This window comes from Dermacentor albipictus, chromosome 5, assembly GCF_038994185.2.
Source record: "Dermacentor albipictus isolate Rhodes 1998 colony chromosome 5, USDA_Dalb.pri_finalv2, whole genome shotgun sequence".
NCBI classification, from domain to species: Eukaryota; Metazoa; Arthropoda; class Arachnida; order Ixodida; family Ixodidae; genus Dermacentor; species Dermacentor albipictus.
This window is the reverse complement of record NC_091825.1, coordinates 1,202,848-1,228,277: the sequence shown is the minus strand read 5'-3', so window position 1 is coordinate 1,228,277 and position 25,430 is coordinate 1,202,848. Positions and strand designations below refer to the sequence as shown.

General features: G+C 45.5%; 1 protein-coding gene and 1 long non-coding RNA gene across 3 annotated transcripts in view; one reads left to right on the top strand and one right to left on the bottom strand.

Annotated features, from left to right (window-relative positions):
• LOC135912405 (uncharacterized) overlaps positions 1 to 23,606 on the top strand; it is a 38,829-nt gene extending 15,223 nt beyond the window's left edge. The window contains exon 4 of the long non-coding RNA XR_010567656.1: positions 23,478 to 23,606. This is a non-coding gene — a long non-coding RNA (uncharacterized lncRNA). The remainder of the gene's footprint in view (positions 1 to 23,477) is intronic.
• Rab39 (RAS oncogene family member Rab39) overlaps positions 1 to 25,430 on the bottom strand; it is a 169,174-nt gene that overhangs the window by 14,572 nt on the left and 129,172 nt on the right. The window lies entirely within an intron of this gene.

Sequence of the window (25,430 nt, the reverse complement as noted above, 5' to 3'; positions counted from 1 at the left end):
CCCCCTCCCTTCCCACCCACGCCACCACTTCTCACACACATTGTATAGCGCCGTCAAATCAACGGTGAAACTTGACAGCTATTCCGCGGTCAACATTTTGTTGCCTTTTTCACTCCTTTTGGATGGCGGTAGTTATCGGCATCTTTTGGAGTGTGAAGGCCAGTTTCGTCATCGATTCGGTGCCCACGCGATTAACTCGAGATGCATTCAGTTGTCACCATCTTTTGACGGTCACGCGCTTCGCTGTTGCTTCTTTAGTGCAGCCTTCGTCGTTTAGACTGATCGAGGGACCAAGAAATGCATTCGGTTCGTGGTCAGCTGGTCTATATGCACGTGGAATGAGTTGCGGCCAGAGATAACGCCAATTGCATTTAATTTTTTTTCTTTTGCTTCATTATTTCCTCGAGTAATGGCTTGCCGCGACGCTGACAGGTTCTCAGAACCATATAACCGCGATATGGGTTAGATAAGGTGAAAAATAAAATAACACGAAACGGCGTTCATCATGAAACTCTGCAATAGCGAAAACAATGAGGTGTGCTACAGACATGGTCAAAGTGTATGGAGTCTGAGCATTTCACTCTTCAAAAGTCTGCGGTGCCGTTCATTTCACTGCTGAACCCGTTTTACTCATGAAACTTCACTGCCAACTAAAGCGAAACTTGACAATAAATAGTGGCAGCAAAGCAAGCATGTTATTTCAGTTCAATAAAGAATTAGGGTTTGGCCGTTCCACTGTAATAGGCGAGGCAAAATATATAAAATTACGCGCTAATAATATCATTTTTCTGGTTACCGCCTTATTTGGGTAACAGAAAAAGTTTGAAGTACGAATTATTTGCAGCCTCCTGGAGGAACAGTGGCTGGCGGTCATGAGGGCGTGGGCGCGGCTTCACTAGAGAGTTAATTTGTATCCGACTATAGTAGCGTTTATTTTTAATTAGCTCTGGAAGAACTATAGAGAAATATATATTTGAGGGACCGTCACAGTTCTTTTGGATCTCTCGCTTATGCTCTACGATGTGAAGTGCCGCAAATGACTCCTATTGTTATTTGGGAAGTTACGTAACGATGCGTGGCTGCCAGTCCAGTACAACCTCGTAGGGTGCAGGACGCTGCGATTCTAGACGTACTACTCCCCCCCCCCCCGCCGCGGAAGCTTAGCAAGACACTTAAATAAGCACAGCATAGAAGTGGCTACGTCAGGCGGTTCGACTGATAACTGTAGAAGCGTCATTCAAAGCACACGGAATTCTTCTCCACTTCTGGTGGCGTTTTTTCTACTTCCTCTTTAAATAAAAAGATGTTGATGTACAAATATTTTCATAAACAACGGTTGAATTTGTTAACTTTCGCTTTTTCTTCCTGTTTGGTTGTTGCGCTTCGGTTGCCGAAAATGGACTCCTTAATAGATCGCTTAATTTCTCAACGCCTTGCGACTCTCTTTTACAGTTGGCAATCTTGCACGAAAAGTGTTCTACAATTAGGCAAAAACCAGGTGAGGTAACGGATGACATTCATGTTGCTTATGGATTTAACGGTTATTGCAGAGTTTCATGATGAACGCCATTTCGAATTATCTTATTTTTCACCTTATCTACCTTATCTAACTATCTACCTTAGCTACCTTTCACCTTATCCGGACGGGCCGCCATTGGAATATGAACCTGGCAACGTTTAACGCTAGAACGTTATCTAGTGAGGCGAGTCTAGCAGTGCTATTGGAGGAATTAGAGGGCAGTAAATGAGATATAATAGGGCTTAGTGAAGTTAGGAGGCCAAAAGAAGCATATACAGTGCTAAAAAGCGGGCACGTCCTGTGCTACCGGGGCTTAGCGGAGAGAAGAGAACTAGGAGTCGGATTCCTGATTAATAAGAATATAGCTGGTAACATACAGGAATTCTATACCATTAACGAGAGGGTGGCAGGTCTTGTTGTGAAACCTAATAAGAGGTACAAAATGAAGATTGTACAGGTCTACGCCCCCACATCCAGTCATGATGACCAGGAAGTCGAAAGCTTCTATGAAGACGTGGAATCGGCAATGGGTAGAGTGAAAACTAAATACACTATACTAATGGGCGACTTTAATGCCAAGGTAGGCAAGAAGCAGGCTGGAGACAAGGCAGTGGGGGAATATGGCATAGGCACTAGGAATAGCAGGGGAGTGTTATTAGTAGAGTTTGCGGAACAGAATAATATGAGGATAATGAATACCTCCTTCCGCAAGCGGGATAGCTGAAAGTGGACGTGGAGGAGCCCGAACGGCGAGACTAGAAATGAAATAGACTTCATACTCTGCGCTAACCCTGGCATCATACAAGATGTGGACGTGCTCGGCAAGGTGCGCTGCAGTGACAACAGGATGGTAAGAACTCGAATTAGCCTAGACCTGAGGAGGGAACGGAAGAAACTGGTACATAAGAAGCCGATTAATGAGTTAGCGGTAAGAGGGAAAATAGAGGAATTCCAGATCAAGCTACAGAACAGGTATTCGGCTTTAACTCAGGAAGAGGACCTTAGTGTTGAAGCAATGAACGACGATCTTGTGGGCATCATTAAGGAGTGTGCAATGGAAGTCGGTGGTAACTCCGCTAGGCAGGATACCAGCAAACTATCGCAGGAGACGAAAGATCTGATCAAGAAACGCTAATGTATGAAAGCCTCTAACCCTACAGCTAGAATAGAACTCGCAGAATTTTCGAAGTTAATCAACAAGCGTAAGACAGCTGACATAACAAAGTATAATATGGATAGAATTGAACATGCTCTCAGGAACGGAGGAAGCCTAAAAACAGTGAAGAAGAAACTAGGAATTGGCAAGAATAAGATGTATGCATTAAGAGACAAAGCCGGCAATATCATTACTAATATGGATGAGATAGTTCAAGTGGCTGAGGAGTTCTATAGAGATTTATACGGTACCAGTGGCACCCACGACGATAATGGAAGAGAAAATAGTCGAGGAATTCGAAATCCCGAAGGTAACGCCGGAAGAAGTAAAGAAAGCCTTCGGAGATATGCTAAGGGGGAAGGCAGCTGGGGAGGATCAGGTAACAGCATATTTGTTGAAGGATGGTGGACAGATTGTTCTAGAGAAACTGACCACCCTGTATAAGCAATGCCTCATGACCTCGAGTGTACCGGAATCTTGGAAGAACGCTAACATAATCCTAATCCATAAGAAAGGGGACGCCAAAGACTTGAAAAATTAGAGACCGATCAGCTTACTGTCCGTTGCCTACAAATTATTAACTAAGGTAATCGCAAATAGAATCAGGAACACTTTAGACTTCTGTCAAGCAAAGGACTAGGCAGGATTCCGTAAAGGCTACTCAACAATAGATCATATTCACACTATCAATCAGGTGATAGAGAAATGTGCGGAATATAACCGACCATTATATATAGCTTTTATTGATTACGAGAAAGCGTTTGATTTAGTCGAAACCTCAGCAGTCATGGAGGCATTACGGAATCGGGGTGTAGATAAGCCATATGTAAAGATACTGGAATATATCTGTAGCGGCTACACAGCCACCGTAGTCCTCCACAATGAAAGCAACAAAATCCCTATAAAGAAAGGCGTCAGGCAGGGAGATACGATCTCTCCAATGCTATTCACAGCATGTTTACAGGAGGTATTCAGAGACCTGGAGTGGGAAGAACTGGGGATAAAAGTTGATGGAGAATACCTTAGTAACTTGCGATTCGCTGAAGATATTGCCTTGCTTAGTAACTCAGGGGACCAATTGCAATGCATGCTCACTGACCTGGAGAGGCAAAGCAGAAGAGCGGGTCTAAAAATTAATCTGCAGAAAACTAAAGTAATGTTTAACAGTCTCGGAAGAGAACAGCAATTTACCATAGGCAGCCAGGCACTGGAAGTCGTAAGGGAATACATCTACATAGGGCAGGTAGTGACGGCGGATCCGGATCATGAGACGGAAATAATCAGAAGAATAAGAATGGGCTGGGGTGCGTTTGGCAGGCATTCTCAGATCATGAACAGCAGGTTGCCATTATCCCTCAAGAGAAAAGTACATAGTAGCTTTGTCTTACCAGTACTCACCTACGGGGCAGAAACCTGGCGGCTTACGAAAAGGGTTCTACTCAATTGAGGACGACGCAATGAGCTATGGAAAGAAGAATGATAGGTGTAACGTTAAGGCATAAGAAAAGAGCAGATTGGGTGAGGGAACAAACGCGAGTTAATGACATCTTAGTTGAAATCAAGAAAAAGAAATGGGCATGGGCAGGACATGTAATGAGGAGGGAAGATAACCGATGGTCATTAAGGGTTACGGAGTGGATCCCAAGGGAAGGGAAGCGTAGCAGGGGGCGGCAGAAAGTTAGGTGGGCGGATGAGATTAAGAAGTTTGCAGGGGCGGCATGGCCACAATTAGTACATGACCGGGGTTGTTGGAGAAGTATGCGAGAGGCCTTTGCCCTGCAGTGGGCGTAACCAGGCTGATGATGATGATGATGAACCCATATCGTGTTTATATGGTTCCGAGAACCTGTCAGCGTCGCGGCAAGCCGTTACTTGAGGAAATAATGAAACACAAGAAAAAATTGGAGGCTTATCAAGGTTAAGCCCAGTGGATGCGAAGCATCCACTGGGCTTAACCTTAGCGTATCCTTAGGGTTTCGAGGCATCTTGACCGCATACACGCCTGGCGCAATGACGCTGGCGCGGTTGCGGGCACAGAGACTGACGCGACGGCGGGCGCGCGCCGCTTCATCCCTGGCGTTACGTCACATATCACGTGATGCAGCGGTGGTGGCGCCACCGCCGCGTCGCGCGCGACGGCGCGAACCGACGCGTGGAGGCCTCCGCCGGGCGACGTCCGACGGCGCGATATGAGGCCCCATCTGCAGCCGGTGTGACGTCATCATGTGACGTCATGTCACGTGACCTACTTGAAGGTCAACGGTGGCAACCGCCGGCGCGATATGAGGCCCCATCTTCAGCCTGTGTGACGTCATCACGTGACGTCATGTCACGTGACCCCACTTCAGGATCAATGGTGGCCACCACCGGGTGTCGCCCGAAGGCCCGAAGCCTACGTGAATATGCTTCGCATAAACATTAAACGCAATTGGCGTTTTCTCTGACCGCAACTCATTCCACGTGCATACAGACCAGCTGACCACGAACCGAATGCCTTTCTTGGTCCCTGGATCAGTCTAAACGACGAAGGCTGCACTAAAGAAGCAACAGCGAAGCGCGTGACCGTCAAAAAGATGGTGACAACTGAATGCATCTCGAGTTAATCGCGTGGGCACCGAATCGATGACGAAACTGGCCTTCACACCGCAAAAGATGCCGATAACTACCGCCATCCAAAAGGAGTGAAAAAGGCAACAAAATGTTGACCGCGGAACAGCTGTCAAGTTTCACCGTTGATTTGGCGGCGCTATACAATGTGTGTGAGAAGTGGTGGCGTGGGCGTGAAGGGGGGGGGGGGGTATGCGTCTTAATTTCGGGGGGGGGGCGGGCCCCCCCTTGGGTACGTGCCTGCCCTAGAGAAGATGGCGGACGCGGCCATTGTTACACTATGCATTTTGAATATCCACTATTTTGACAAAAATAGCTTACCTTGTGCATTTTGTGGCAACGAAGTCCACAATCCACGATGTGTTGGTTTCGGCGCTGTAGTTGCGCATCCACTGTTCTGCTTCTGCTGCATTATTCAAGTTGCAGCGGAGCACCTTCGTTTCCAGCGTGGACAATTCGGTGTCTTCAACACACTCAGGAACGTCGGCGTCGCACATTTTTGCGGTGGCAAGAAACTTGGGTGTTATCAGCTGTATCAGCACAGTGTTCGCATCAATCGCGGCTCATTGGTGTCGTCTACTATAATGAAAAGCAAAACGTGTGGAGTGGGTAACGAGCGCAGGTTGCAAAGGTACGGCTGATGGGACTCCTGCTTTACCCAGGGAGCACTGCGAAAACGGTTCTTATGAAGTCCCTTGACAATTTGAAAGTAACGACACTTTGAAATCTGCCGCCGCCGCGCGACCTCCTCGCCTCCTCCTCGCCCCTTGCGTGTTCCCCCCGCGGTAACCAGCTTTGCCCCCGTTTTTCTGCACGACGATTGGTCTCCCTGCCGTTGCCCTTGGAGACGCGCGGATCTTGAGTTTTGCTTGTGTTTTTCTTTTTCATTCGCGCCATTTTCCTCCTGAGCACGGCTGGCTCGGGCTTCAGCTCGGTGTAGCGAACGTTGTACGCCGTGTTTCCTGCTCCATGTGCTAGCGTTATGCCGGGCTGTTGCGTATATAACTGCAGCAAGAAGCCTGAACATGGTTATGCCGTTTTATGCGAAGCATATTACTAGAGCTCAACCCAGCTCCTCAGGCGCGGCGGTGTCGCCTTCAATACCACGTGACACCGTGACGTCACGACAGAGGAGAAACGGGGCTCCAACTCGCGCCGTCGCTCGCGGCGTCGCCTTCAAGGCTGACCAAGTGACACCGTGGCGTCACGACAGAGGAGAAACGGGGCTCCAACTCGCGCCGTCGCTCGCGGCGGTATATAAGCAGCTGCGCTTGCCTCTGCTAGACACTCACCAGGTGAGATGCCTCCTGGAGACAGCTGCTCGTTGGAATGAGAAGCGAAGGTTGCGGCGTGCTACAGAGACTGTTTCTAGGTGCCTTGCTACGGCGCAGCGACTACGCGCCCCGCATCGGACGCGGCGAGCGTCGAGCAACGCAGCGTTCGGCGCGACAACGAAATGTGCGCCTGAGCAAGCGCCGCACGCCTGAGCCGACGCCGACGACACCGGCTTTTCTGCGACACGAGCTCCTTAACGCTGTCGCGTTAAAATAAAGGCTAGTATGCTTCGCATCCTGGGCTTAACCTTAGCTAAGCCACAGCCAGTTTTTTTTTATGATACCACAAGGAAAGCGTGACGGCTTGCGCAGGAAGCAGTGGCTGCAGACATTGGCCGAAAGAACCGTGTTCCGACAAAGAACAGCGTTGTTTGCGAGCTGAGGCGTCTTTCTCATAGCTCGTAGCAAAGCATCCCGTTATGCTGCATTTTTTTTTTCATTCTTTCGGCCTGCTCACCAGCGCTTTTGCGGTTGTCCTCAGCATGCTTATTATTCCCCTCGCACGTCGCTAACTGCTGTTATTCAGTCGGAAGTGCAGCTTTATAGGTTCTGCTTTGCGCCTTGAAAATATTTGTGGCAAGTATACTCGTGGTATTGCAGGTGACGAGCGTTAGCTAGTCAACATTGAGTTTGTTTTTAAGTTTTAAGCCGAAAGCCTTCAGATCTGTTTCAAGGTCGCGTTGTAATCTGGAAGTATCACATGACCCAAGCAAGGCCAGAGGTGACCCAAATCATGTCCACCCCTGTATAATTGAATGATTATCCAAGTTAATGAATGAATCATTAGTGATTGACGTAAGGTGGATGAGAGAGGATTAATGTTGATCAAAGTGTATTAAAGAAGATTAAGGTGGATTAGAGGGCCTTAAGAAGGTTTAAGATCCATGAATAAAGATTAAGGTGGGTGGAGGAGGATTAAGGTGAAGGGTTGATGAAAGGTATTAAGACCGATTAGGGAAGATTAAGGCGGATAAAGTCAGATTACGGTCGATTAATGCGGATTAAGTTGAATTAGGGTTGCTAGAGGAGGTATAAGACCGATTAAGATGGATTAGGGACCATGGAGCTGGATTAGGCATGATAGAGGTGAATTATGGTGTATTAAGGTAGATTGGGACTATTAAGCAGGATTAAGATGCATGAATAAGGATTAAAGTGGATGATGGAGGATTAAGGCGGATTATGATGGATTAGGATTGATAAAGGAGGATTAAGACCGTATATGGTAGGCTAAGGTGCATTAGGGGCGATGTAGGTTGATTAGGTTGTATTAAGGTGGATTGGAAGTATTAAGCTGTATTAAGATGGATGAAGGAGCATTAAGGTGGACTAGGGTGGGCTAAGGTGAATTAGGGCTCATTGTGTATTAAGACCGATTAGTCTACCATAATCCTCCTCATGCACATTAATCCACATTCATCGACCTTAATTCTCCTTCATTCACTTTAATACACCATAATCCACGAGAGTCCCCCTTAATGCGCCCTAATCCACCTTCATCAACCTTAATCTACTGTAATCCTCCTTACTCAACCCTACTGCTTCCTCATTCACTTTAATCCACCCTAATCTACTATAATCGTCCTTAATCCACATTCATACTCCTTAATCCACCCTTATCCTCCTTCATTCACTTTAGCCCACTATAATCCTCCTTAATGCACCTTAATCCTTCTTAATCCACCGTCATCCTTCATGTACTTTAATCCACCCTAATCCACTATAATCGTCTTTAATGCACTTCAGCGCACTTCCATCCACCCTAAGCCACCTTCATCCAACCTTGTCCTCCTTTATGGACCTTAATCCACAACTTTAATCCACCTTAACCCTCCTTAATACACCCGAATTCATCATAATCCAATCACTAATCAATCATTACTTTGCTAATCATTAATCATCTCCTATGCGCGGCTGCACATGCTTTGGTTCGCTTGCCGCCTTCCTTCGGTCACGTGATATTTTCTGTAGCTCACAACGGGATCTCGAAACAGAGGTCTAATGCTTTCGCTTAATAAGCCACACACAAAGGGATGTGCCACAAGCAATACTAGATCAGACGCACGAAGTAAAGCATCTGATCATGTGGCAGAAAAATTGTCCGGAGTATAGAACTCGCCCCAAAGCTCCTTTTACATCGGTATTCCCCGTTCATACGGCTTTAAGAAAAACCAACCTGCTCATAAGCGTTGCCTCCAGCATTATCGATGCTGTTATTAGTATTTCTCAAAATTTCCAACCCCAGTGGGGCGCACAACTGGCCCAAAATAACACGCCTCCATAGAATCCTGGGGCCCGTCCGGGGGAGCCCAGGAGGAAAAGCGCGCCGTGCGCAGCCGGCGAGCGAGGAGAATCGAGGAGGAAAGCGCCGTGAGGAGGAGAGTGTCGCTAATTTCAAATTATCAAGCGGCTTTAGGTTCTTAAAAGCACCTTCTGTCCTGAACTGAGCAGTACCAAGCTCGGTCGTCTGCTTCGGAAAGCACGTTTACAATATGGACCCGCCACTTTTGGTTGTGTTGTACCACGGCATCCAGCGAATATCGGGCGCCGAAGATTTTTTTCAGGGGTCGCACGCTGCATAAAGGCAAGAAATTATGCAACGCCGAATACGTGTCCGCCGTTCAAGAAATAGGCGGCGAAGTTTCAGCGCGGTGTCAATCACAAGTGAAGAGAGTCGCGTACGAAGTTGAACTTCAGTTAAGGTTTGCACGCTGCCAGATTCAGGCGCACAAACGTGAGGAAATGCTTGCTGTAAATTCATTCACAGCAGCGATGAGCAGACATCGTGTGCACGGAACTGCTCGAGCGCTCAACGGTACGCGCCGCAACGGCAGCGGTCTTTCGACATGCTGCGGAACGGCGGGCCTCCTGCAATCTTTGTTGACTGCATGCCGCTAGACAAGTAGTTATGCCTGCGCTGTAGTAGCGGTCATCTGTTCCTTTAGCAACTGATAAATAACTGATGCAATACATATGAGATCGCAGTAACATACGTCCAAATCGCGCAGCAGCGCGAGCTTGTGCGCTCGTGCGCTGCGCGGTTCTGGTGTTCGGCGCTGGTTCCCACAGTTTGCCATCGGGACTGTAGATGACAAAGACAGAATTTTAGCAACGCATATAATCAAGGAAGCTTCAAAACAGGCGAAGCAGTCAGCATGGCGCGAAGTTTCGCTTACCCAATGCCACGAACTGCAGTTATCCAGCGTGCCCGACGCTCGGCTTTGTGAGGCCTTCAAGGAAAATGGTAGAATCTGATGCTGGGATTCAGGCCTTGTTCATGGCAGCCCACGACGCAGCAGTAACGACGGTGCCGCTTTTTCGAGGCTGAGCTAGGTCTCTCCGTATCGGCGTCGCCGATTCCTTCTGCTTCCCGTCCCACGGCCCACGGCGCACGGAGTCCGTTTTCGTTAAACTATAGGCTGCGGCCAGCTCTCATCGTGGTCGGCGTGGTTTGTAAGAAGTGACCAGTCTTTCCGCACTCGCAACAGAGCAGAAAAAAAGTGCGAATCGACGCAAAACTTGGGCTAGAAACGTGTGATCACCACAGCCAGGGATCAATACTACCCAAGCTTGTACTACCCAGATAATGTTTCTCGCCACCACCAGGCGCTGCTACTATTAGCGGCGAGAATTAGGAGTGGCGCCCTCTCGCGAGTGACGTCACGGCCAGGACGCCGCTCGCTCGCCTTGCTCGGCTGCCGCGCACGCTCGTTCCCTTCGTGTATGCTTGGGGTATGAGTGAGTTGAGCCGTGCTTATTGAACGATATGTTGGCTTCTTTCTGCTGCCATGACTGAATCACACTTCCTTCTCCTAAAGCGCATGATTCAATAAAATTTGCGGCCTGGATATCGCAAGCTATACGTACCGTTGAAGGAGTCTACTGGCCTTGCAATGGATATATGAGCCGTGCCTGCCCATAAACTTTGCGTAAAAGGAATGTCTGCAAATTCAACACGCGAAGTTGTGTATGATGCCTCGCTAAACACTTAACATTCCCTTAGTATTTAGCTATGAGAGACATTGCATTTTACATAGAAGAAAAATCTTCGTAATTGGCGTCAGCATGTTATCCGTGCTAGAAAGACACTGCCCAGCAAAGCTGTCATCATGATTCCTATTACTTTGGTGTGTTGTTCTATTCAAATATGGCCATTCATTAATGCGTAAAAGATAGTTAAGCGCGCATTTGAGAAAGCTTGCTGCTACATTCATCCCCCTCTGAAACAGGCCTCCAAAAAACGAATTGCTCGTGGCTGCTAACACGACGGCACGTCATGTAGACTATTTACATAGCTAATTCACAAGCACCATAGTAGCAATCACCTGAGAGAAAAGTTTCGTTGTTAAGATCGAGAGCCAATCAATTGCAAGTGATGAAATGTTTGATAGTGGCCCTCAGTAGCCTTTATCGACAGTATGGCACATCCCTGATGGTGAATCGGTTGCAGCGGTGGCGTAGAGGTAGAACACCCGCCTCGCGTGCAAGAGGTCCGTGGTTCGAATCCCGGTGCCGGCAACTTTCCACCGGATTAAAAAAAAATCCGCGTGTTGATAAAATTGCATAAACAGGCCTGGAGTGTGGCCTGATCCCGGTGACCAGGACCGGTAACGCGCACTCCCTCACCAGAGCAGGATTGGCCACCCTGGTGCAGTACTTGGCCACAACCTCCTATATGAACAATACAATCAAACCCCGGCCCTCAGTCCCCAGCAGCTGCGAAGCAACTGACCACGGCGGCGGTCAGACCTGCGACGCTGCAGAGGGTGCTAAGAATCACTGGCTCCGGACAGGCCGCCATTGGAATATGAACCTGGCAACGTTTAACGCTAGAACGTTATCTAGTGAGGCGAGTCTAGCAGTGTTATTGGAGGAATTAGAGGGCAGTAAATGGGATATAATAGGGCTCAGTGAAGTTAGGAGGCCAAAAGAAGCATATACAGTGCTAAAAAGCGGGCACGTCCTGTGCTACCGGGGCTTAGCAGAGAGAAGGGAACTAGGCGTCGGATTCCTGATTAATAAGAATATAGCTGGTAAGATACAGGAACTCTATAGCATTAACGAGAGAGTGGCAGGTCTTGTTGTGAAACTTAATAAGAGGTACAAAATGAAGATTGTACAGGTCTACGCCCCTATATCCAGTCATGATGACCAGGAAGTCGAAAGCTTCTATGAAGACGTGGAATCGGCGATGGGTAGAGTGAAAACCAAATACACCATACTAATGGGTGACTTTAATGCTAAGGTAGGCAAAAAGCAGGCTGGAGACAAGGCAGTGGGGGAATATGGCATAGGCACTAGGAATATCAGGGGGGAGTTATTAGTAGAGTTTGCGGAACAGAAAAATATGAGGATAATGAATACCTTCTTCCGCAAGCGGGATAGCCGAAAGTGGACGTGGAGGGGCCCGAACAGCGAGACTAGAAATGAAATAGACTTCATACTCTGCGCTAACCCTGGCATCATAAAAGATGTGGACGTGCTCGGCAAGGTGCGCTGCAGTGACCACAGGATGGTAAGAACTCGCCTTAGCCTAGACCTGAGAAGGGAACGGAAGAAACTGGTACATAAGAAGCCGATCAATGAGTTAGCGGTAAGAGGGAAAATACAGGAATTCCAGATCAAGCTTCAGAACCGGTATTCGGCTTTAACTGAGGAAGAGGACCTTAGTGTTGAAGCAATGAACGACAATCTTGTGGACATCATTAAGGAGTGTGCAATGGAAGTCGGTGGTAACTCCGTTAGGCAGGATACCAGTAAACTATCGCAGGAGACGAAAGATCTCATCAAGAAACGCCAATGTATGAAAGCCTCTAACCCTACAGCTAGAATAGAACTGGCAGAACTTTCGAAGTTAATCAACAAGCGTAAGACAGCTGACATAAGGAAGTATAATATGGATAGAATTGAACATGCTCTCAGGAACGGAGGAAGCCTAAAAACAGTGAAGAAGAAACTAGGAATTGGCAAGAATCAGATGTATGCGCTAAAAACCGGCAATATCATTACTAATATGGATGAGATAGTACAAGTGGCTGAGGAGTTCTATAGAGATTTATACAGTACCAGTGCCACCCACGAAAATAATGAAAGAGAAAATAATCTAGAGGAATTCGAAATCCCACAGGTAACGCCGGAAGAAGTAAAGAAAGCCTTGGGAGATATGCAAAGGGGGAAGGCAGCTGGGGAGGATCAGGTAACAGCAGATTTACTGAAGGATGGTGGGCAGATTGTCCTAGAGAAACTGGCCACCCTGTATACGCAATGTCTCATAACGTCGAGCGTACCGGAATCTTGGAAAAACGCTAACATAATCCTAATCCATAAGAAAGGGGACGCCAAAGACTTGAAAAATTATAGACCGATCAGCTTACTGTCCGTTGCCTACAAACTATTTACTAAGGTAATCGCAAATAGAATCAGGAACACCTTAGACTTCTGTCAACCAAAGGACCAGGCAGGATTCCGTAAAGGATACTCAACAATAGACCATATTCACACTATCAGTCAAGTGATAGAGAAATGTGCAGAATATAACCAACCCTTATATATAACTTTCATTGATTACGAGAAAGCGTTTGATTCAGTCGAAACCTCAGCCGTAATGGAGGCATTACGGAATCAGGGTGTAGATGAGCCATATGTAAAAATACTGAAAAATATCTATAGCGGCTCCACAGCCACCGTAGTCCTCCATAAAGAAAGCAACAAAATCCCAATAAAGAAAGGCGTCAGGCAGGGAGATACGATCTCTCCAATGCTATTCACAGGAGGTATTCACAGGAGGTATTCAGAGACCTGGATTGGGAAGAAATGGGGATAAAAGTTAATGGAGAATACCTTAGTAACTTGCGATTCGCTGATGATATTGCCTTGCTTAGTAACTCAGGGGACCAACTGCAATGCATGCTCACTGACCTCGAGAGGCAAAGCAGAAGAGTGGGTCTAAAAATTAATCTGCAGAAAACTAAAGTAATGTTTAACAGTCTCGGAATAGAACAGCAGTTTACAATAGGCAGCGAGACACTGGAAGTCGTAAGGGAATACATCTACTTAGGGCAGGTAGTGACTGTGGATCCGGATCATGAGACGGAAATAATCAGAAGAATAAGAATGGGTTGGGGAGCATTTGGCAGGCATTCTCAGATCATGAACAGCAGGTTGCCATTATCCCTCAAAAGAAAAGTGTATAATAGCTGTGTCTTACCAGTACTCACCTACGGGGCAGAAACCTGGAGGCTTACGAAAAGGGTTCTACTCAAATTGAGGACGACGCAACGAGCTATGGAAAGAAGAATGATAGGTGTAACGTTAAGGGATAAGAAAAGAGCAGATTGGGTGAGGGAACAAGCGCGAGTTAATGACATCTTAGTTGAAATCAAGAAAAAGAAATGGGCATGGGCAGGACATGTAATGAGGAGGGAAGATAACCGATGGTCATTAAGGGTTACGGACTGGATTCCAAGGGAAGGGAAGCGTAGCAGGGGAGGGCAGAAAGTTAGGTGGGCGGATGAGATTAAGAAATTTGCAGGGACGGCATGGCCACAATTAGCACATGACCGGGGTTGTTGGAGAAATATGGGAGAGGCCTTTGCCCTGCAGTGGGCGTAACCAGGCTGATGATGATGATGATGACATCCCTGATCACGTAGCGGTAGCAACCGACTGTCGGTATGGCGAGGCACGCTATGTTCGCGAAACCCATCAGTTCACTACAACTTCGAATTCAAATCATAAAGCATTGTTTTACAGCGCCAACTGGAATGGCTATAGTATTCTCGAGCTACTACAGCGCAGTTTAGATTGCCTAGAAAAGAAAAATTCAAGCACCTTCTGTCTCACCATGTCTCGATCCAGTGTTTATTTATACTAACGGATAACTATTCGCCTCGTCGGTACATAAAAGAGAACCTTGCCCAACTGCAGGCTAAATAGTTTTCTCCAATCCAATCGCAAACATTCATAGAGAAAGCACTACAAGCCTTGCATATACTTTCACTTGATTTCTGACCCTCCACCGGGCAATTTTGATATCTTCAATATGTCCCATACTACTAATGATTGATGCTTCGACTTCTTTCTAGCTGCAGCCATGCGGTCCAACAGGCATATTTCACTAAAAAATTTGGACCGAACAGCCTGTGTCAGTTCGCCAAAAAGATTCCTCATGTATATTCCTCAAGCAACAAGCACCAGTAAATTTCTCAACTGAGTTGAGGGAATATATATTGGTATATTCCTATTTGCAGTCTGTAAGTAGCTATAAGCCTTCATTAACTTTAGTTCAAATTTCCGCCACTTAAAATAAACACGCGAAGAACCGCCTAATGTTGACAAGCAGTTAAAGAAGCAAGTGGTGCTTGTAGAATCTAAACTGCAGTATTAGTTAAGTCCCCGTGTTACTGCCGAGTGTTTCTGTGAAGAAATGCAAAAATTCCATATTATATCATGAACTACTCGTCGTGAGCAACCCTGTTTTAGCGGATTAAAATCAACGTAACTGTTGTAGAAGTCATATATAGCCAGCATTTACTTGTTGTACCGCGGCAGGTATGGTATCATAACTGGATTCTTATATGCTATGTTTTTGCGATTGTCCATCCGCGAATAAAAAACCCGCAATGGGCTGGTCTGCGCTCCTTCGGCTGGCACTGTAGCATTGCCTTTGAGAGCTGCATTGTTGTCTAAGGAATTAGCTCTTTGAATAAAGGTTCGCAAAATGAGACGTCATAAAAATAAATTTGAGACAACCACCATAAGTATACAAGCAGAGAGAACGAGGGCAAACGAAAATACCGCAGAAAGTGCCCGGACAACGCCCGAACTGTAGCAGACGAGAGGCGCGAGTCCTTGCCCTGACGTCATGCGAGCGGCGCTCGCAGCACCCCTGTAGTTCGTTCTCGGGGCTAATACCTCAAACTCCAGTGCAAGACGGCCATATAGATGGCCGCAGACGCCAAACAGGTGAGATCGCCTTCGTATTTCGTACCAGCGCTATTGGCGGCTGGGCTAGAGGAGGAGTTGCTCAGGAAACGAAACTAATCATGACTGATGGGTAGGCGTGCACCGACCGCGGCACATGCACAGGCTCATCTCGACACGTTTCGGGATGCCTTCAAGGTCGGCCGTGTGCAGAAGAGTTCTTTGAAGGGCAGGCATGACTGCATCGGCTGGGTGATAGCAAGTGGCCGAGGCGCTGTCGCAGTCATTCCCACTCAGAAGCGTGAACATCAGTCACCCGCGCCGCTCGTTGTCGTGTTTACACGTCTCAGACACCGCTGTCTGCCCGACAGCGCCACATTGAGAAATACCCAGGATCTCAAAAAAATGCTGCGTACTTCTTTCGCGACAGTAATGTGTGTCTCAATACAAATGAAATCAAAATAAAGTGGCAAGTATGCTGAGTACTAACTTTGCATGATCGAAATTTCTTCAACAGTGCTATACGAAATTTGGCACTAAAAATCTGCATGCTTCTGTTCCAAATTATGTATTAGTAAGACATATAAATTTTGTGGACAACTTTCTGTGGCAAGAAACTAGAACAATAAAGGCAGAAGTTCTGCACATGTCTTACTGTGCTATGCAGCTCGGAATTAATTCATAACCCATTTGGTTTCATGAGCAGATAATAAACTTAGCTTCCACTGAAAATAAAGAATAGCCATGTCCAGCACACAAATTATTGTAGTTTCTATTAATCTTAGCATCCATGGAGTCAGTCTCGCTTATTTACATGAGGCTTTCACATATGCTAAATTTGAAAGGGAACAGTGATTTTCCAGTATTAAATTGCACGTCCTGCTTTTCTCTAGTTTTGTACTGCAATTTAATAATATGCCAGTGTAATGTTGTATGAATCTCTCCAACAATAATGCTTTGTGGGTGATGTAGATATGTATAATAAAAAATAGTATATACCTCTCGTCTGTGATAAAATGCATCCACTTTAACTCAATTTGTGTGATCGTGAAATGCCATACTTTCCTATTTCAGTGCGTTGCAGTTCCGTAAACAAATTTTTACGAGCTGCAAATGGTAGCGGAAAAAAAAACCTAAAAAAACGTGAATCCCAAGCATTGCAAGCATCCGCATATGGTGCTCAGGCATAACGGCACATCTTGGTAATGACTGAGCAGTGGATTTTGGCGATGAATGCATTTCGTATCTTCGGAAACAATGGCGGACCTTGCAGAAACAAAGCACATCACCTTCACCGACCATCAACCTGAAAGCTTCCCTAAACAAAGGAATTTGAGTTGGTTTTAGACCTTGTTGATGCGATCATTTTTCGTCCAGTGCCAGGTGACTCAAGCCAGGTGATGTAGAACCCACCCAGCTCCACTGCCAGCTTGCACTGCCCTTTCGTGTGTTTTTGGAATGGGTCAAGATGCCATCACGTATACTAGCACTTTTTGTGCTTCTATTTTCCGGCTTTCACAAGGTGACGCCACCCAGGCAATTGTTCTTGTCAGGGTTGAAAGTGAGGCAATGCAGGGGGACATGGATTGCGCCCATTTTAGAGTCAGAAACGCAGAGCAAAATTAGTTTTGAGGACTCAGGAACATGGATCAAAATGAATTGGCGGCTAATGTGCATAAGTACCTGTACCTGAAAAGCGTGGACACAGAATAGAGGAAGAGGTCAAGAAAGCAACCAAGTACACGGTGATTGAAAGTGTAAATAGACAACCAGAACTCCTCAGAAAGAAAGTGAGAGAAACAGAGACAGCGAATGGGATGCAGAGAATGGAAACAAAAAAGAAAAAAGGCCATGGAGATTTACAAAAATGGGAAGAAAAAAATTGGAAGGGAAAATCAGTGCGATAACACAAAGGGCAGTGCCTTGCTATTTGAGGCTCTAGCTGATTGCCCAAGTACAAATACAGGGTCCTGAATACACGGCTGCGTGTGTTCAAAAAAAGATTTTGCTCTCATCGGTGCACTGTTTTTGTTCAAATTTTGCAGAAGGATTGCATTTTGGAGTCGACTTTGTTTAGTATAATATTGGGCACAGTTAATTGCCTGGTTTCCAAGAAAAAAAGTGCAAATTTGTCTCCGCTTATGGGCATATGAACTGCTGCCAGGACGATGCAAGCATAAAGCATAAACAGTGGCCTGCTCCAGGAGCGGGCAACACGCGGCAGCCCTCCCTGAAACGCTGCTTTCTGCAGATGACGACAGGTGGCGACACTGCCAGGGCTGCTTTTCAGACAAATTTTCCTATAGACGACAAGAGTTTCTAATTTTTGTCTTAAAAAACAGGTGACTAAACCTGCCAAGTGTTATACTAAATGAAGTCGATGCCAAATTGCAATCGTTCTGCAAAATTTGAGCAAGAACAATGCAGTGGCGAGTGCAAAATCTATTTTTTTTATTGACCACACACAGCCAAATATTCAGGACCCTGTACATACCGAATCAAGTATTCTCAGTAGAATGAGGCATGTGTGCGCTGCAGGAAATATCCGGAGACAACTTTGCACATCCTGATGGAATGTGGAGGGATTCACCCAGTGGGACCCATAGGTAATCTACATAGTCCAGAAGCGCTTGAATTTAGCAATAGATAAGCAAGACATTTAAAGTATTGGTGGAAAAAAAGCAGGGAAGAGATTGATAGAACCGGATGTGTTACAGGCATAGGTAGCCATACAAGGTAGATTGAGGTAGAGCAGTTTTGAGGAAGAGAAGAAAGCTTCAGGAGATGTACGCAAAAATGCTAGAAAGAAAAACATGTACAGCGTACCTAATTAAATCAAAGCAGGCTAGGTGGCTATTTCTCACCGCTCCATTTCGAAGGGGATGCCAATAATCATCATCAGTAAGCTAATAATTGTATTGCTAGGTGATGCCACCCTTCCATACACATAGTTATTGCTCTACAGGTGAGCCTGCCACTACATGTAATGTGCGCTTTTTGCACTTATAGCTGTAACCAAATGGGTAGAAGATCAGGCTATTGCTTGTTTGAAATTAACAGCCAGATGCATTTCTTTTTAAGCGATGCTTCCCTTGCCTGCTTTCCTGGGTCTGGTGTGCCTGCCTAGCTGTTGGGTTGTTTGTTACTTCGTTGGATATATTTGTGAATTTACGTACGACGGTTATCGGGAGTACCTGCAAAGTGGCTTATATAGCCCTTGAATGCTCACCAAGCATGCCCACATTTGTTTGCATACCCAAAAATAACTTAGTGCGTAAAGCTTCAACATGCAATGTCAGCTCACGGGCATCTCTAGAGAACCCCGATCCCTTAATGGAATGTTGAAGCATGTTTAACGGATTCTTTAATTTAGTCGATTTTCTTTACATAGCTTATACACAGTCATATGGACACTTTCAAAGTCCTTCGAACCAAAGATCCTTTACTTCAAGGGAGAATGCGCACTGTCACACAGGCACAGCAAAGGAGCCCTACTGGAAGGGAGCTTTTAGTCAAATGAATGCGCATTTGTCCTTGGAAAGCCGAAGGGAATACTCTCGAGCCTAGAGGGCGCCCAACAGCAGAAAAAAAATATCTAAAATATGAAAGCTCAATTTTTACCTCTTCAGAACCAGCTTATAAGTACTGAATACTATTGCTAAAGTACTAAACACTTTCGGGACACCCGCAATCATGAACGCGGCGGTGCAGCAGCGCCGGCCCGGCCTGTCGTCAGCAGCAACATCGACGCAACACGTGTGCCATGCATAGAGTTAATAGTGCCATGTGCGATTTGGTTCTTCGGTTAGCGGTTGCTAGGCATCCCAGTCTCCTTGGATTTTTTTCTGCGCATCTTCTTCCCTCGTCCCTTTTTTGTAGTTCTTTATTTTAGCGCGTTTACGTGTACCTACCGCTGCCTAGCCACAGGGAATGAAACAAAGCGGCTGAAGCAAGGGCAACACTGAATAATCGACGCCAGCATGCGGTGTACGAAGCGGTACACATGGTGGCCATCGCTGCAATAAATACATCTGTATTTGGTAAAGTAATGCCTTTAGTACGCGTGGATTTTGTTTTGATGTTTCTATGTATTAGGAAAAATAAATATTGCTGGAAAACAGTATAACAAATTTATTATAAGACGCATTTGGGCCATATTTTTTTATTACTTTCGAGGTGATGGCAGCGCTAAGGATACGTTGCAGTTCCTGTTAAAAGCTTCAACGGAGACCATCTGGAGACCATGTAGCACCGAGACATATAACTAATGTGCCTTTGAAAGCTCAATGCTCCTTAACTTCAAAGGACCTTTGGCATGCTCATGTGACTGGGGCTAGCTCTCATCAAACCAAACCAGTCCTTATACAGCATCAGATAGGTATCACCAAAGCTTCACAGCATGTGTGTTGGGTTTGCTTAACTTTTTTTGGAAGTGTCTACTCAGGGAGAACCCAGCCAGCAACTGATTAACCCATCCCAGAGCACAGGATGGTGGACAAGAAAACTTTAAAAATATTCAGCAAACGCTCCTCTTGGGTACAGGAAGGCAATATTATTGCAAACTGTGACGAGGTGTGCTTTTAGGACAGGGACAGAGTAAGGCACACATCAACAAACAATAGCAGACAACGTTTAGCTATGTGCCTTACTCTGTCCCTGAGCTAAAAACGTACTTCACCACAGGATTCAATTTCAACTTGCCCAAGAAGCAGCACTCTTAACTTTATTGCACTTCAATGTTCTTCTCCTGAGATGCAATGTCAAACATTTCAACTGCCACTGTCCAAGTCATTGGCCTCTGGATTGCGGCTGGGTTCCACTTCATTGTTGCACTCAGGTGGACATGCAATTAGGCCAGCTTTCCTGAAGCCTGTAGTTATGGTATACATAGGCACTGTGGCCCAGGCTTTGTGAACCGATTTGGCCACTTTGTCAAATGAAGTGGGCTTCATGCGCCAAGAGAATCTGATGCTGTGCTCAGCATCTGTCATTTGTAAATCCCACTGGCGCTGCAACGCAGATATAGAGCTGTGTGGTAGCAGCAGTATCAAGTGGCTACAGCATTTTTGCCTTTCCACTGTTAATAACCAAGGATGTTCAATTTGTTGCCTTATTTGATTTCGGAGTTGCAGCTGTGATGCGCCCTTATACTGTACCTCAATAGAAGGCATTTTCTAAAACTGACAGAGCGAGAGAATAAGCTTTAGTGAACCAACTTTCTACCAGGGGAGGGGCCCTTATTCAAAGGTTCTTTTGGCCGCTAAGCAGGCACGGGCCACCAGCTCATGCTGGTCTTTCAGGCTGGAGCTGAGCAGCACAGCCTCCCATTGGGATTGGTGAGGGATAGGAGGTATTGTGGGGTTCCGTTGGCATAATTGGCACAGAATGGGCATTATTTGCTGTGTTTTTCAGGGTATGAGTGGTGAAGTAGGCTTAGGTGTCTTGAGCGCCAGTAGCCAATTGCCTTTTCAGTATCATTTTTTAAATATAGTGGCAGCTTCATTCTGTCCACATCACAGACATTGATGGTAGTGAAGTAGGGCCCTGTAAAGGGATTTTGTCCTTCTTGATGATGTGACTAGGGCAAACATTAAGATTGTCAATTCATTCTGAAATTATTCCTTGAAGTTCTGCAGCTGCTGCTCAGTTGCCTGGCAGCTTTTGGCACATGATTGTACAAGCTCGAATCGCCAAGTCGTGTCTCGTGAATGTTGAAGACATGAACCGTGCTGGTCTACTGACAAAACTATCGGCATTCATATATTTCACCAATGTCCCTGTGTGTCCCTGTGTGTAGAAGCACGGCCGACTCGGAGTGTTGGTCGCGGTGCAGTGCCAAGGACAACATGACCACCTTTAACGAAATAGTGAAGTGGTACAGACTTAATAGACAGACTATGCCGCCACCTCATCCGGGGCTTACCCGGAAGGAGGCAGTGTTATACAGGCAATTACAGACGGGGTCCCTGCTCACCCCGGTGCTAGCTAAGCACGTGTGTCCGAGCGTGTACGCGAGTGACGTGTGCAGACTGTGCGCTAAGGAGAGAGCCACCGCGGCTCACATCCTTTGGGACTGTAGTATAAATCCACGAGAAGCCAGCGAGAAGACGTCAATCCCGCCGCAGCTAGAGCCTGCAATGAGGAGCTATGACCGAGATACAGAACTCAAGGCCGTCCAGCAGGTCTCGGCAGCTCTAGAGAGGCAGCGACCACGCGAAACCGAGGAGAAGGGGGGCAGCATCCCCAGGAAGGGAGCGGCGGCCTTCTCGGATCCGCGAAAGTAGCGAAGAACCAAGACCTCGAGGAGCACAATGCATGAGACTGACGTAGTGGCCGCGTCGCGGTAAAAGCTTGTCCTCCCTGCGTGGAGGGAGCCTAACCGACTCTGCAAGCATTTTCACTAAAGTTGTTCTCTCTCTCTCTCTCCCTGTGTTCAGACGCAACTGCACTGTTGATTCCCATGCCTTCAGCCCATTGCACTGCAACCTATGATCAATGATGAACCCCCATTTCCGGCCATTCTGCCTTTTTACCCTTGTTCAGGACCTTTTTGCCCTTTGTGGAGCTTGTACTTTCTGAAGTTATCTGCCAGTCACAAATCATTATTTTGCTGGCAGTGAAGTGCTATCCTGGTGCATGGTTATCATTCTTGACTGCCAGGGCAATAGCAGACAATTTAGACTTGGTAGTATAATGTTTAAATTTTCTTCTCATTCATTGTGTTCGGCAGCTGATAACATCAACAGCGTAGTGTGCCAGTGGCTGAGCCAATGATGAAGAAAATCAAAAATGAAATGTAGCTCCTGTAGAAACCTTTCATTTTTAAAAGCAGTTTCCTCCACTCTTACCAAATAAATTTTGATTTGAACACTTCTACTTCAGTTGTGTCGGTGGGCCTACACCGCCACCAATGCCAGTGGATTAGCTCGAAATAAGAACAACATGAGAAACATGGACACACTCAGTGCTGACTTCCAACCTGTTTGTGCTTGTCTCTCGTGCAGTTCTTTTTTTTAACATGAACTGCCAACATGCCCAAGTATCTACCCTTCATAGCCAGGATTGGCTTCCTAGTGGAGCAGGAACATGCTCACACTTCTCTTCTTTTCAGCTCTGTGAATGTTTTATCTTCAACTTTTAGAACATTGAAATGATGTTACCTTTCGTAACTGCATATACTCCATTCCATACATAGCAGTCAACGTTGTGGAGGCTAAAGAGACTTCTTGCAGCGGCTTCATTTGCACTTCGAGCTAGTTTGATGCTTTCTGACCACAATTGTGCACAACTGTTTTATATATAGGCTCAGTATTGAATGAAGCAAATTTTAATCCTTACAAACAAACTGTGGTATACGGTGGGTAATCGTTGTTTTTGATCGTTTTTTTTGTTTTTGTTATCGAATTTTTTTTCAACCCGTCGAGCAGCCTCGCGTACATGCTCATGTGAGCGAAGGATAGATGGAACACACGGAGTGATAACTTTTCTTGACCGAACTTCTTGCGTAGCTTCCACAGTGTTGACTGCTACGTATGGAATGGAGTATAGTGAACGTATGTGCCATTTGTGTCAATTTAGTGGCAAGTGCATAAAAAGCATAAAAATAAGTGGTAGGGCATCAGAGGTTGCACAATGCAGTGTGATGTTTCGCTTCTGCTCCAAATCTGTCGCAGGCAGTTCTTCTACATTATGTTGCAGAAAGAGCACATTTTGCAAAGGTGTACTTATTTCTATAACTCAAACATTAAATATGTTCTTGAAATAGCTCGCTGCACCATTGCTGATACTTTGTTAGCATGCTTAGGATTCCTATTCTTTTACCAGTCATGCATAACATGCATGGGCCGAGTTGTGGAATGTGTCGGCACAATAGCAAAGCCGTGGGTTTCTTTGTGTGGTAGCAATGCAGATGAATATGGATTGGTTTTTTTTTTTGCAGGCGCATGTCATGGTGGTGCTGCTGCGTCAAGTTTTGCCAGCAAATGACCTTCTGCAAGTGTCGCTGACAGAATGTTCTTCCTGTTTTTTCAGCTATATTGCAATAAATAGCTTTTGAGCAAGATCTTTATTTTGCTTATGGTGCTATTTATTTTTCTTCAAGGACACACTTCATCTGCTTTGTTGCAATGGAATTAAAATCATGACAGATACAGTTATTGTGCAGTGAAAACGTTCAATGCCATGTTCTGCTACGCTGAAATGACTTGGCATGTGTTGAGCTGCATTGGTTGAGTAGGAGATTCATGTCTAAGGAATAATTTGAAATCTCTACGAACTACAAAAACACTGATGTGTGCATTGTGGTCTACCTCTACAAACCTTTGTCGTGATTGACAGAAAAATTTGTACTAATTTATTTATTTATTTATTTATTTGTGATACCCTCAAGGTACATAATTGTACATTGCAGAGGGGAGGGGCGCGAATACATTCGAAGAGTAAAAAATGCAGGATTAGTTCAAGTAATTTCCAACGAACAAAAGCAATATGAAAAAAGTAGCAACACATTCATAACAAATCTCAGAGGCTTACATAACATGAAAATACACAAAGAATACACTTTAACAAGCAGACAATGTTGACGCATAAGTACATAATCATGCCGTTTGCTACCATACATTGTTCTGTGTTGGTTAGTGCATTCTTAAAACGAGTGGGGTCACTGATGCTTACTAATGATGTTGGTAGGTTATTCCAGTCGACTGAAGCCCTAGGAAGGAATGATTGTGAGCACGCAACGGTGTTATGACGGGGTACGTTAACTTTATGTAAGTGGTCACGACAAGCCGAATAATAAGGTGCAGGTTGGATCCAAAGAGGGCGAAGAGATGCGTTGTGGTAGTAGATTTTATGAAAAAGGAAAATGCGTGATTCTTTTCTTCGAAGAGATAATAATGGAATTTGAAGGGTTCTCTTCATTAATGTAACACTAGCAGTGCGATGGTAGTTAGCTAAGATGAAACGAACCGAGCGATTTTGCACCGATTCAATTTCGTTAATTAATGTGATCTGATGAGGATCCCAAACGGATGAGGCATATTCTAATTGGGGGCGGACGTATGTCGTGTACAACAGCCGTTTTAATGAAACTGGCGCAAGCGAAAAATTTCTCTTCAAATATCCTAAGGAGCGGTTAGCTTTAGATATTACATACTGTACATGCTGCTTCCAAGAAAGATCGTTAGTTATATGAATGCCAAGATAACGGTAGCATGTAACGGATTGAATGGGGCAGTCATTAAGGGCGTAGGTAGGGCAAGTTGTGTTAGAACGTGAAACCCGCATAGATTTGCATTTATTAATGTTGAGTTCCATGCACCAAGTGAGGCACCAGTTAGATATGTTATTTAAATCGGTTTGAAGGGTAGCTATATCAGATGCATTAGTAACTTTTCGATATATAACGCAGTCGTCAGCAAATAAACAAATTTGTGAGGAAATGTTATCAGGTAAATCGTTAATATATATTAAAAATAAAAGAGGATCAAGAACAGACCCTTGTGGAACACCGGATTCAACTGGAGCCGCGTGAGATGTGGAGTCATTAGTTACAACAAATTGGGAACGAGAAGAAAGGAATGATTGGATCCAGCTGAGTACTCCAGGGTCAATGTTGAGTGCGCTAAGTTTGTGTAGTAGCAGTACATGTTTCACTTTGTCAAAAGCTTTAGAAAAATCCAAAAATATGCAATCAGTCAAAAAACCGTTATCAAGATATACATCTAAGTCATTAGTGAAAGTTACCAGCTGGGTCTCACAAGAAAAAAATTTGCGAAAGCCATGTTGAACGTTAGGGAAAAAATTATTTTCTTCAAGAAAGTTGACGAGGTTAGAAAATATGATATGCTCCATAATTTTGCATGGTACTGAGGTAATCGATATGGGCCTGTAG